At 54.9% G+C, this 10,000-nt stretch overlaps 1 non-coding gene across 1 annotated transcript; it reads left to right on the forward strand.

The window, feature by feature from the left end:
* Window positions 1-9,787: 9,787 nt before the first annotated feature.
* LOC121601123 lies at window positions 9,788-9,945 on the forward strand. Its single transcript, XR_006006012.1, has one exon. It is a non-coding gene; the product is annotated as a 5.8S ribosomal RNA (ribosomal RNA).
* The last annotated feature ends 55 nt before the right edge of the window (window positions 9,946-10,000 follow it).

Consider the following 10,000-nt stretch of genomic DNA (forward strand, 5'->3'; position numbering starts at 1 on the left):
AGTGTAGTGCCCGCGGCAGCTCGAATCTGCTCGATTCGAGGAGTTCGAGCAACTCGAAAACTGCTCGAATTTTTTGAAAAATTTCGAAAAAATAGAAAAAAATCAGTGAAGCTGCGGGGTGATAGAGGGCGATAAAAGAAAGCACGGGAAAATTATTTTCCCCCCTCCCCCCCACCCTGCTTCCCCCAGGGAGCAGATTATATCGTTGTGAAGCAGTTAACACCAGCAGTGAGCAGTGAGTGAGTGAAAATTACAACAGCTGGGCGGCTTAGCATCCCTGGGGTCATTTCGACCCCTCGGGGTTATATCGACCCCCCAGTGTCATCTCGACCCCCAAGGGAGTCCATATAGAAGATGGAACTCCCAAACCGCAGTTTGAGGTCTCGGCAGCCATCCGTGGACTGCAGCATGAGTGCGGTTCAGAAGAAAACCGTAGTGTCAGCCAAAATTGACACTGGACGTACATCCCTGGCTGCACGTTCGAACGAAGAGAATGAGGTTCGTCTGCACCTGATGTTGCAGGCGGAGAAGGCGGAGAAGGCGGAACTTATGAAGACGGTAGCAAGTCTTCAGGGCATTGTTGAGGGGTTGCAGAAGCAGCTTGCGGAGGCACAGCAGGCCAGGCTTTCCGCCGAAGCGGACGCAAAGAAGGAGAGAGACGCATTGCTGGCCGAGATTCGCGATCTAGGGAAGCAATTGCGCCAGGAGCTCTGCTGGCAACGCGGGCTACAGCAGCAAGCACAACCTGGTCCGTCAGTGACAGCGGCGGTAACGCTCCCGGCCTCCCAGGTGCTAACGGGAGAAGATATCCGGCAAGTGGAGCAGCCCAGCTTCGCTGAGGTCGTCCGCCGCAAATATCGCGGCATGGCTAAGGGGAAACCCCGGCAGCCCCCTCAGCAGCAGCAGCAGCAGCAGGAACACCAGCAGCAGCAACCACAACAGCAGCAGCAGCGGCAGCCACAGCGCAGCAGGTCGCAGGCTCGCAGCAGCAACAACAGCAGCAGCAGCGGCAGCCACAGCGACAGGCGGTCGCCGGCATGCAGCAGCAGCAGCAACAGCGTATGCAGCAGCAACAACACCAGCAGCGGCCAACTGCTGTACAGGCGCAGCGTAGCGAGCAGTTGCGCCAGGAGCGACGGCGTCCAGCACGCCCTCGGCAGGACCAGCTCATCTTTGAGCCGGCCGAGGGCTGCTCGTACAGGGCGCTATTCGAAAACATACGCCTAAACCCGCGATTGGCCGATGAGAACAAGGGAGTCGAGCAGGGCTACCGCACGTCGCGGGACTTCCTTCGCCTCTCGCTCAAAAAGGATGCAGACGCCGCTGCGTTGCTACAGCGCATCCAGACGGAGGTGGGCGATCTGGCCACTGGACGGATTATTACGGAATGGCTGAGGTCCTCATATCCGGAATCGACATGTTGGCCAAGAAGGAGGATGTAGAACGCGGTCTGCAGCGGGCGCTGGAGCGCACAGCAGTTGCAGCAACAACATCCATGTGGGAGCGTCGCGACGGGACGCAACGTGCTCGTGTCCGACTGCCACGGAAAGACGCTGACCTCCTTCTGGACAAGCGTATCATAGTCGGACATTCGGTGTGCCTGGTACGCAGTGCCCCAAAACAACAGCGAAGCGCGGTTCGCTGTTTCCGCTGCTTGGAGCGCGGCCATACCACAACAGAATGCACCGGCGTGGATCGATCCAGCCTGTGCCTGCGCTGCGGAGCTGCTGATCATCGAGCGGCGTCATGCACTTCGGACCCGAAGTGCATTGTCTGCGGCGGCCCACATCGCATCGCCGCCCCCATGTGCAAAGGACGCCATCACAATGCTGAACATCCTGCAGTTCAACTCCAATCATTGTGAAAACGCCCAGGACCTGGCGTTGCACGTGATGACCACCGAGGGTCTCGACGTTCTGCTCTTGTCCGAGCCCTATTGCGTACCGCGCAATAACGGCAATTGGGTGACGGACGAGAGTAAGACGGTTGCCATCGTCGTAAACGGCAACCGGCTGCCGATACAGCGTATCAGGCACCGTCAGACCCTCGGTGTGGTTGCTGCCGACGTGGGAGGAGTAACAATTGTGAGCTGCTACGTGTCGCCGCAGACGGGAGTCCCCGAGTTCCGGAGTGTTATGGAGAAAATTGACCTGATCGTCCGCGGGTGCAGCCGGGTTCTCCTGGCCGGCGATTTCAACGCCATGCACCTTGACTGGGGAAGCAGCAGGACTTGCCCGAAGGGCTTGGAGCTTCTCCAGTTGGCGGACAACCTCGGGCTGGTGCTACTGAACAAGGCAGACTGCCTACCAACGTTCAAGGGGAACCGAGTGGGCACAACTCGGTTCCCGCCCAGCCGACCGGACGTTACATTCGCAAGCAGTGCGATAAGCCGTCTCGACCCGCGCGAAGACAGCGCCCGAGGCTGGCGCGTGCCCGACGTGGTTACGCTGAGCGACCACCGATACGTCCGGTACGAGGTTGGCGTGAGTCCACCACCAACGAGGGATCGGGCAGCACGGCGTGGACAGCGCCCGGCCCGTGTAAGCAACGCCGGTACGCGCTGGAAGACCAGTCAGTTTGACTCCCAGCTTTTCGGGAAAGCGCTGGCCATGATTGGGTTCGCCCGTCAAGCTAACAGCGTCGAAAGCTTGGTTGAGTCGCTGACCAGCGTCTGCGACGAGACGATGTCGCGGGTCTTCCCAGCGCAGGACCACACAGGTCGGCCAGCTTACTGGTGGACTCCGGCGATTCAGGCAATGATCGACGAGCTCTCCAGAAAGGAGCAGATGGCGAGGAGAACAATCCCGCTGGAAGAGCAGCTCCATACGGAACTCTCAGCTGCCAGAGAGAGCCTTCGGAAGGCTATTCGTTTGAGTAAGAACGAGGCGTTCGACCGGTTCTTGCTGTCGATCAGGGAGGATGAAACCGGAAACTTTTTCCGGAAGGTCTTCCACTGGTTCCAGGCGGCCCGCTCAGCCCCGGAACGCGATCCAGCAGAACTGCGGCGAATTGTCGACGCCTTGTTCCCGGTTCATCCGCCGGTAGAGTGGCCTGATCTCCGAGTTGGCAACATGGCGCCGCTCCGATCGATCGGCCTGACCGAGCTGGAGAATATAGCAGCCAGCATGCACCCGCGGAAGGCTCCTGGGCTTGATGGAGTACCGAACGCCGCACTTACGGTTGCTCTCAGGCAGCAACCGGAGCCCTTCCGCCGGGTGTTTCAGGAGTGCCTGGACACGTCCTGCTTTCCGCAGCCGTGGAAAAAGCAGCGACTGGTGCTCCTGCCAAAGCCAGGCAAGTCACCGGGCGAACCGTCGTCCTTTCGCCCGATTTGCCTGCTAGACAATACGGGCAAGGCTTTGGAGCGGCTGCTATTGAACCGGCTCAACGAATACATCGAGGATCCAGAGAGTCCGCAACTGTCTGAGCAGCAGTTCGGATTCCGGCGAGGGCGATCGACTCTGCAGGCTATACAGCAAGTCGTGGACGCGGGACGAAGGGCGAAGTCCTTTGGAAGGACAAACAACCGTGACCGGCGCTGCCTCATGGTTGTGGCCCTGGACGTCCGTAACGCGTTCAATACGGCTAGCTGGCAGAGCATCGCCGAGGCGCTCCAGGCGAAGGGAGTCCCCGTGCAGTTGTGCCGCATACTGCAGGACTACTTCGCCGACAGGGAGCTCACGTACGACACGGCGGACGGGCCGGTTACCCGCCGAGTATCGGCAGGTGTTCCACAGGGGTCCATATTGGGCCCCACATTGTGGAACATTATGTACGACGGCGTGCTAGCCGTAGAGCTCCCTGAGGGCGCCTCCATCGTGGGATTCGCCGACGATCTTGCGATCCTGGCAGCGGGGACAACACCGGAGCACGCAGCAGCGATCGCGGAGGAAGCCGTGGTAGCAGTCAACAGCTGGATGGTGCAGCACCATCTCTCCCTGGCACCGGAGAAAACGGAGCTGCTGATGGTGTCGAGCAAACGCAGCGGGTATAGAAATATCCCAGTTAACATCTGTGGAGTGGAAGTGCGCTCGAAGCGGTCGATCCGCTACTTGGGGGTCATGCTTCACGACCACCTGTCGTGGCGCCCACACGTCGAGATGGTCGCGGACAAGGCCCTCCGTGTGGTGCGAGCGTTGCGTGGCGTCATGCGCAACCACAGCGGCCCCCAAGTGAGCAAGCGGAAGCTGCTCGCCGCAGTGGCCGCGTCCATCATCCGCTACGGCGCACCCGTCTGGGCAGAAGCCGCGGACCTGCAGTGGTGCAGGCGGATTTTGGACCGCGTGCAACGGCCCCTGGCCCAGGGCATCACGAGCGCCTTCCACTCCACCAGCTGCGAGGTAGCGGTGGTTTTGGCCGGAGAACTGCCCTACCACCTCCTGGTGAAGGAAGACGCCCGCTGCTACAACCGACTGCAGTTGAGCCCGGACAGCAGTCGAGAGGCGATTCGCCAGGAGGAGAAGGAGGCATCACAGCAGCTGTGGCAGCAACAGTGGGACGACGAGGCGGCGCAGAACACCAGCCGCTATGTACGTTGGGCCCACCGACAAGTGCCAGACGTGCGCCTGTGGACGGGACGGAAGCACGGGGAGGTAGACTTCTACCTCTCGCAGGTATTGAGTGGACACGCATTCGTCCACGAGTTCCTGCACGTGTTCGGGTTCGCTCCGTCCCCGGACTGTCCCAGGTGCGCAGGGTCGGTCGAGTCGGTGGCCCACGTACTGTTCGTGTGTCCCCGCTTCGCGGATGTTCGCGCGGAGTTGCTGCGGCGTCGACGAGGACAACATCGGCAGTCGTCTGCTGGAGAGCGCGGAGTCGTGGGACCGCATCCAGCAAGCGGCTCGGCAGATCCTCTCCGTTCTGCAGGAGGACTGGCGGCAGGAGCAGCTTACCTTGGCAGTCGCTGAGGCTGCTCAGCCAGATCCAGCAGCCAGCCCGCCCGAGGACATGGCGGAGGCAGAGCGGAGACGGCTGATGCGACGCCGAGAGGTGCGCAACCGCAGCGCCCGGCGGATGCGGCAGCGGCGTCGGCAGGAGCGGCTCGGCGTGGACGAGGTCGTCCCGGCTATCTTGGCACGCGCAGCGGCCAATGACGACGCGGCCGACGACGTAGCGGAGCCGACAGGGGAGGTCGAGGAGGAGGAGGTCAGCCCTCCAGAACCGCCAATCCCCCCGCGCAGCCGGGGATTGCCTCCCTCCCCACGCACGATGGAGATGCGGCGACTGCGGCGTAACTTTATGCAGCTCCAATACCGGGAAAGGCGTCGGGCCGGAGTGCTAGGAGCTGTTCCGCAGGGTCGCCAACGACGTGGGCGACTACCACCATCTGCAGCGGAAGTGGAGCGGCGTCGCATTAACCGGCGGCAGAGAGAGAGGCAGCGGCGGCTGGAGCAACGGCAAGCGGAGGTCGAGGCTCAGCCTCCCCCGCGGGACGAGCTGCCGAGCTCCCAGCTTGCCGAACGAAGAAGCAGCCTCACAGATGACGAGCGAGCTGCCGTAACATCGGCGAACGTGTCCGCGCGCTGACGCAGCTCTGTGATGATACGGTGAAACCTGCAAGGATTAGGACAAGGACAACGGTTACCGGAACATATTTAATGTTAAAAAGGCGGCAACGAAAACCTTTCACGAAAGGAAAAATAGTGAAAAAAAAAAAGTTTTTTGAATTCAAATAAATAAAGAGAAAGGCCCAAACGGGCGGAATTCCCGGCGGGGGGAAATCCGTTAGTGGTAACCCCCCGCCGGTAGGAGCGGGGTTCTTTCGGGAAACAATGGTCCTCAATAAAGAACTCTTGAAGAATTTAAAAAAAAAAAAAAAAGAAGTGGAGCTTGCGGCTTAATTTGACTCAACACGGGAAAACTTACCAGGTCCGAACTTATTGAGGTAAGACAGATTGATAGCTCTTTCTCAAACTTAAGGGTAGTGGTGCATGGCCGTTCTTAGTTCGTGGAATGATTTGTCTGGTTAATTCCGATAACGAACGCGACTCAGTCAAGCTAACTAGAACGCTGTCAGTAGTGTGCCTCCGGGCGCACCTGACGTTAGGAGTGGCGGGTGTCCTCACGGGTGCCCGTCACTTAGTTTGCCCTGCTTAGCGGGACAACTTGTGTTTAGCAAGATGAGATTGAGCGATAACAGGTCCGTGATGCCCTTAGATGTTCTGGGCTGCACGCGTGCTACAATGTGAGCAGCAGCGTGTTCTCGCCTTATGGCGCCCCCATTCCGAGAGGAACGGGAAATCACCCAAATGCTCATTTAGTAGGGATTGGGGACTGCAATGGTCCCCATGAACCTGGAATTTCTAGTAAGTGCTAGTCATTAGCTAGCGCTGATTACGTCCCTGCCCTTTGTACACACCGCCCGTCGCTACTACCGATGGATTATTTAGTGAGGTCTCTGGAGGCACACCTTCCGCGATTCCTTCGTGAGTTGCAGTTGGCACGGCCGAAGTTGACCGAACTTGATGATTTAGAGGAAGTAAAAGTCGTAACAAGGTTTCCGTAGGTGAACCTGCGGAAGGATCATTAACGTGGTTATAATGAGTTATAACGAGGTTGGAGTGTTATGTTGGAGGTCGAGTGCGCTGCTTACCAAACTTTGAACGCGGTAACTTGCACTCGGCGCTGACATGCACGGCAAAACCTCAGTCTTGATATGTGCGGGGAGTTCCTTAAGGTTCTCTCTCCCGGAGATCGTCACTATCCGGGACGTACATTCATTTGTACCTGCATTTGCGTAAGCTTATGTAGAGAGCATATCAAGACGGGACGTGTTGTGTTGGTGGTCGAGTGCGTTGCATACCAAACTTTGAACGCGGTAACTTGTACTCGGCGCCTACACGCACTCCCTAACTGGTGCTTGGCCGTTCTTAACTATTGGTCTTGATATGTGCGGGGAGTTCCTTAAGGTTCTTCCTCCCGGAGATCGTCATTATCCGGGACGTACATTCATTTGTACCTGCATTAGCGCACGCTTTTGTAGAGAGCATATCAAGACGGGGAAAGGTTATGTTGGAGGTCGAGTGCGCTGCTTACCAAACTTTGAACGCGGTAACTTGCACTCGGCGCCGACATGGACACTTCCCTACTTACGGGTTAAGTTGTGAGTTATATTCAGTGTTTTATACACGTCTCGCAGAGAGACAGGTGATTGGCCGTTCTTACCTATTTGTCTTGATATGTGCGGGGAGTTCCTTAAGGTTCTTCCTCCCAGAGATCGTCACTATCTGGGACGTACATTAATTTGTACCTGCATTAGCGCACGCTTTTGTAGAGAGCATATCAAGACGTGAAGTGTTATGTTGGAGGTCGAGTGCGCTGCTTACCAAACTTTGAACGCGGTAACTTGTACTCGGCACCGACATGGACACTTCCAAACCCAAGGAATGAGTTGTGAGTTTTACTAAGAGAAACAGGTAATTGGCAGCGTTACCTATAATTCTTGATATGTGCGGGGAGTTCCTTAAGGTTCTTCCTCCCAGAGATCGTCACTATCTGGGACGTACATTAATTTGTACCTGCATTAGCGCACGCTTTTGTAGAGAGCATATCAAGACGTGAAGGGTTATGTTGGAGGTCGAGTGCGCTGCTTACCAAACTTTGAACGCGGTAACTTGTACTCGGCACCGACATGGACACTTCCAAACCCAAGGAATGAGTTGTGAGTTTTACTAAGAGAAATAGGTGATTGGCCGTTACCTATAATTCTTGATATGTGCGGGGAGTTCCTTAAGGTTCTTCCTCCCAGAGATCGTCACTATCTGGGACGTACATTAATTTGTACCTGCATTAGCGCACGCTTTTGTAGAGAGCATATCAAGACGTGAAGTGTTATGTTGGAGGTTGAGTGCGCTGCTTACCAAACTTTGAACGCGGTAACTTGTACTCGGCACCGACATGGACACTTCCAAACCCAAGGAATGAGTTGTGAGTTTTACTAAGAGAAACAGGTAATTGGCAGCGTTACCTATAATTCTTGATATGTGCGGGGAGTTCCTTAAGGTTCTTCCTCCCAGAGATCGTCACTATCTGGGACGTACATTAATTTGTACCTGCATTAGCGCACGCTTTTGTAGAGAGCATATCAAGACGTGAAGGGTTATGTTGGAGGTCGAGTGCGCTGCTTACCAAACTTTGAACGCGGTAACTTGTACTCGGCACCGACATGGACACTTCCAAACCCAAGGAATGAGTTGTGAGTTTTACTAAGAGAAACAGGTAATTGGCAGCGTTACCTATAATTCTTGATATGTGCGGGGAGTTCCTTAAGGTTCTTCCTCCCAGAGATCGTCACTATCTGGGACGTACATTAATTTGTACCTGCATTAGCGCACGCTTTTGTAGAGAGCATATCAAGACGTGAAGGGTTATGTTGGAGGTTGAGTGCGCTGCTTACCAAACTTTGAACGCGGTAACTTGTACTCGGCACCGACATGGACACTTCCAAACCCAAGGAATGAGTTGTGAGTTTTACTAAGAGAAACAGGTAATTGGCAGCGTTACCTATAATTCTTGATATGTGCGGGGAGTTCCTTAAGGTTCTTCCTCCCAGAGATCGTCACTATCTGGGACGTACATTAATTTGTACCTACATAGGCACACGCTTTTGTAGAGAGCATATCAAGACGTGAAGGGTTATGTTGGAGGTTGAGTGCGCTGCTTACCAAACTTTGAACGCGGTAACTTGTACTCGGCACCGACATGGACACTTCCAAACCCAAGGAATGAGTTGTGAGTTTTACTAAGAGAAACAGGTAATTGGCAGCGTTACCTATAATTCTTGATATGTGCGGGGAGTTCCTTAAGGTTCTTCCTCCCAGAGATCGTCACTATCTGGGACGTACATTAATTTGTACCTACATAGCGCACGCTTTTGTAGAGAGCATATCAAGACGTGAAGGGTTATGTTGGAGGTTGAGTGCGCTGCTTACCAAACTTTGAACGCGGTAACTTGTACTCGGCACCGACATGGACACTTCCAAACCCAAGGAATGAGTTGTGAGTTTTACTAAGAGAAACAGGTAATTGGCAGCGTTACCTATAAGTCTTGATATGTGCGGGGAGTTCCTTAAGGTTCTTCCTCCCAGAGATCGTCACTATCTGGGACGTACATTAATTTGTACCTACATAGGCACACGCTTTTGTAGAGAGCATATCAAGACGTGAAGGGTTATGTTGGAGGTTGAGTGCGCTGCTTACCAAACTTTGAACGCGGTAACTTGTACTCGGCACCGACATGGACACTTCCAAACCCAAGGAATGAGTTGTGAGTTTTACTAAGAGAAACAGGTAATTGGCAGCGTTACCTATAATTCTTGATATGTGCGGGGAGTTCCTTAAGGTTCTTCCTCCCAGAGATCGTCACTATCTGGGACGTACATTAATTTGTACCTACATAGGCACACGCTTTTGTAGAGAGCATATCAAGACGTGAAGTGTTATGTTGGAGGTCGAGTGCGCTGCTTACCAAACTTTGAACGCGGTAACTTGTACTCGGCACCGACATGGACACTTCCAAACCCAAGGAATGAGTTGTGAGTTTTACGGGTGAGGCCGTTCCTATAAGTCTTGATATGTTTCCTTCCTCCCAGAGATCGTCACTATCTGGGACGTACATTAATTTGTACCTACTCTAGCGCACGCTTTTGTAGAGAGCATATCAAGACGTCTCGTAAGAGACAACACTTGTACTTGTACAAGTTTGAGTAACCCATTGTTGCAGGTCGAGTGTGTTGCATACCAAACTTTGAACGCGGTTACGCCACTCGGCGCCGAAAGGCACTCTTTAAACCCTAGGCAGGGGATCACTCGGCTCATGGATCGATGAAGACCGCAGCTAAATGCGCGTCATAATGTGAACTGCAGGACACATGAACATTGATAAGTTGAACGCATATGGCGCATCGGACGTTTAATCCCGACCGATGCACACATTCTTGAGTGCCTACTAATTACCAAAGTCTCATTTAGTTAACTACAGTGGCCGTCCGCGAAGGTGCCC

The sequence above is a fragment of the Anopheles merus genome, unplaced genomic scaffold (genome assembly GCF_017562075.2).
Source record: "Anopheles merus strain MAF unplaced genomic scaffold, AmerM5.1 LNR4000029, whole genome shotgun sequence".
Lineage (NCBI taxonomy): Eukaryota > Metazoa > Arthropoda > Insecta > Diptera > Culicidae > Anopheles > Anopheles merus.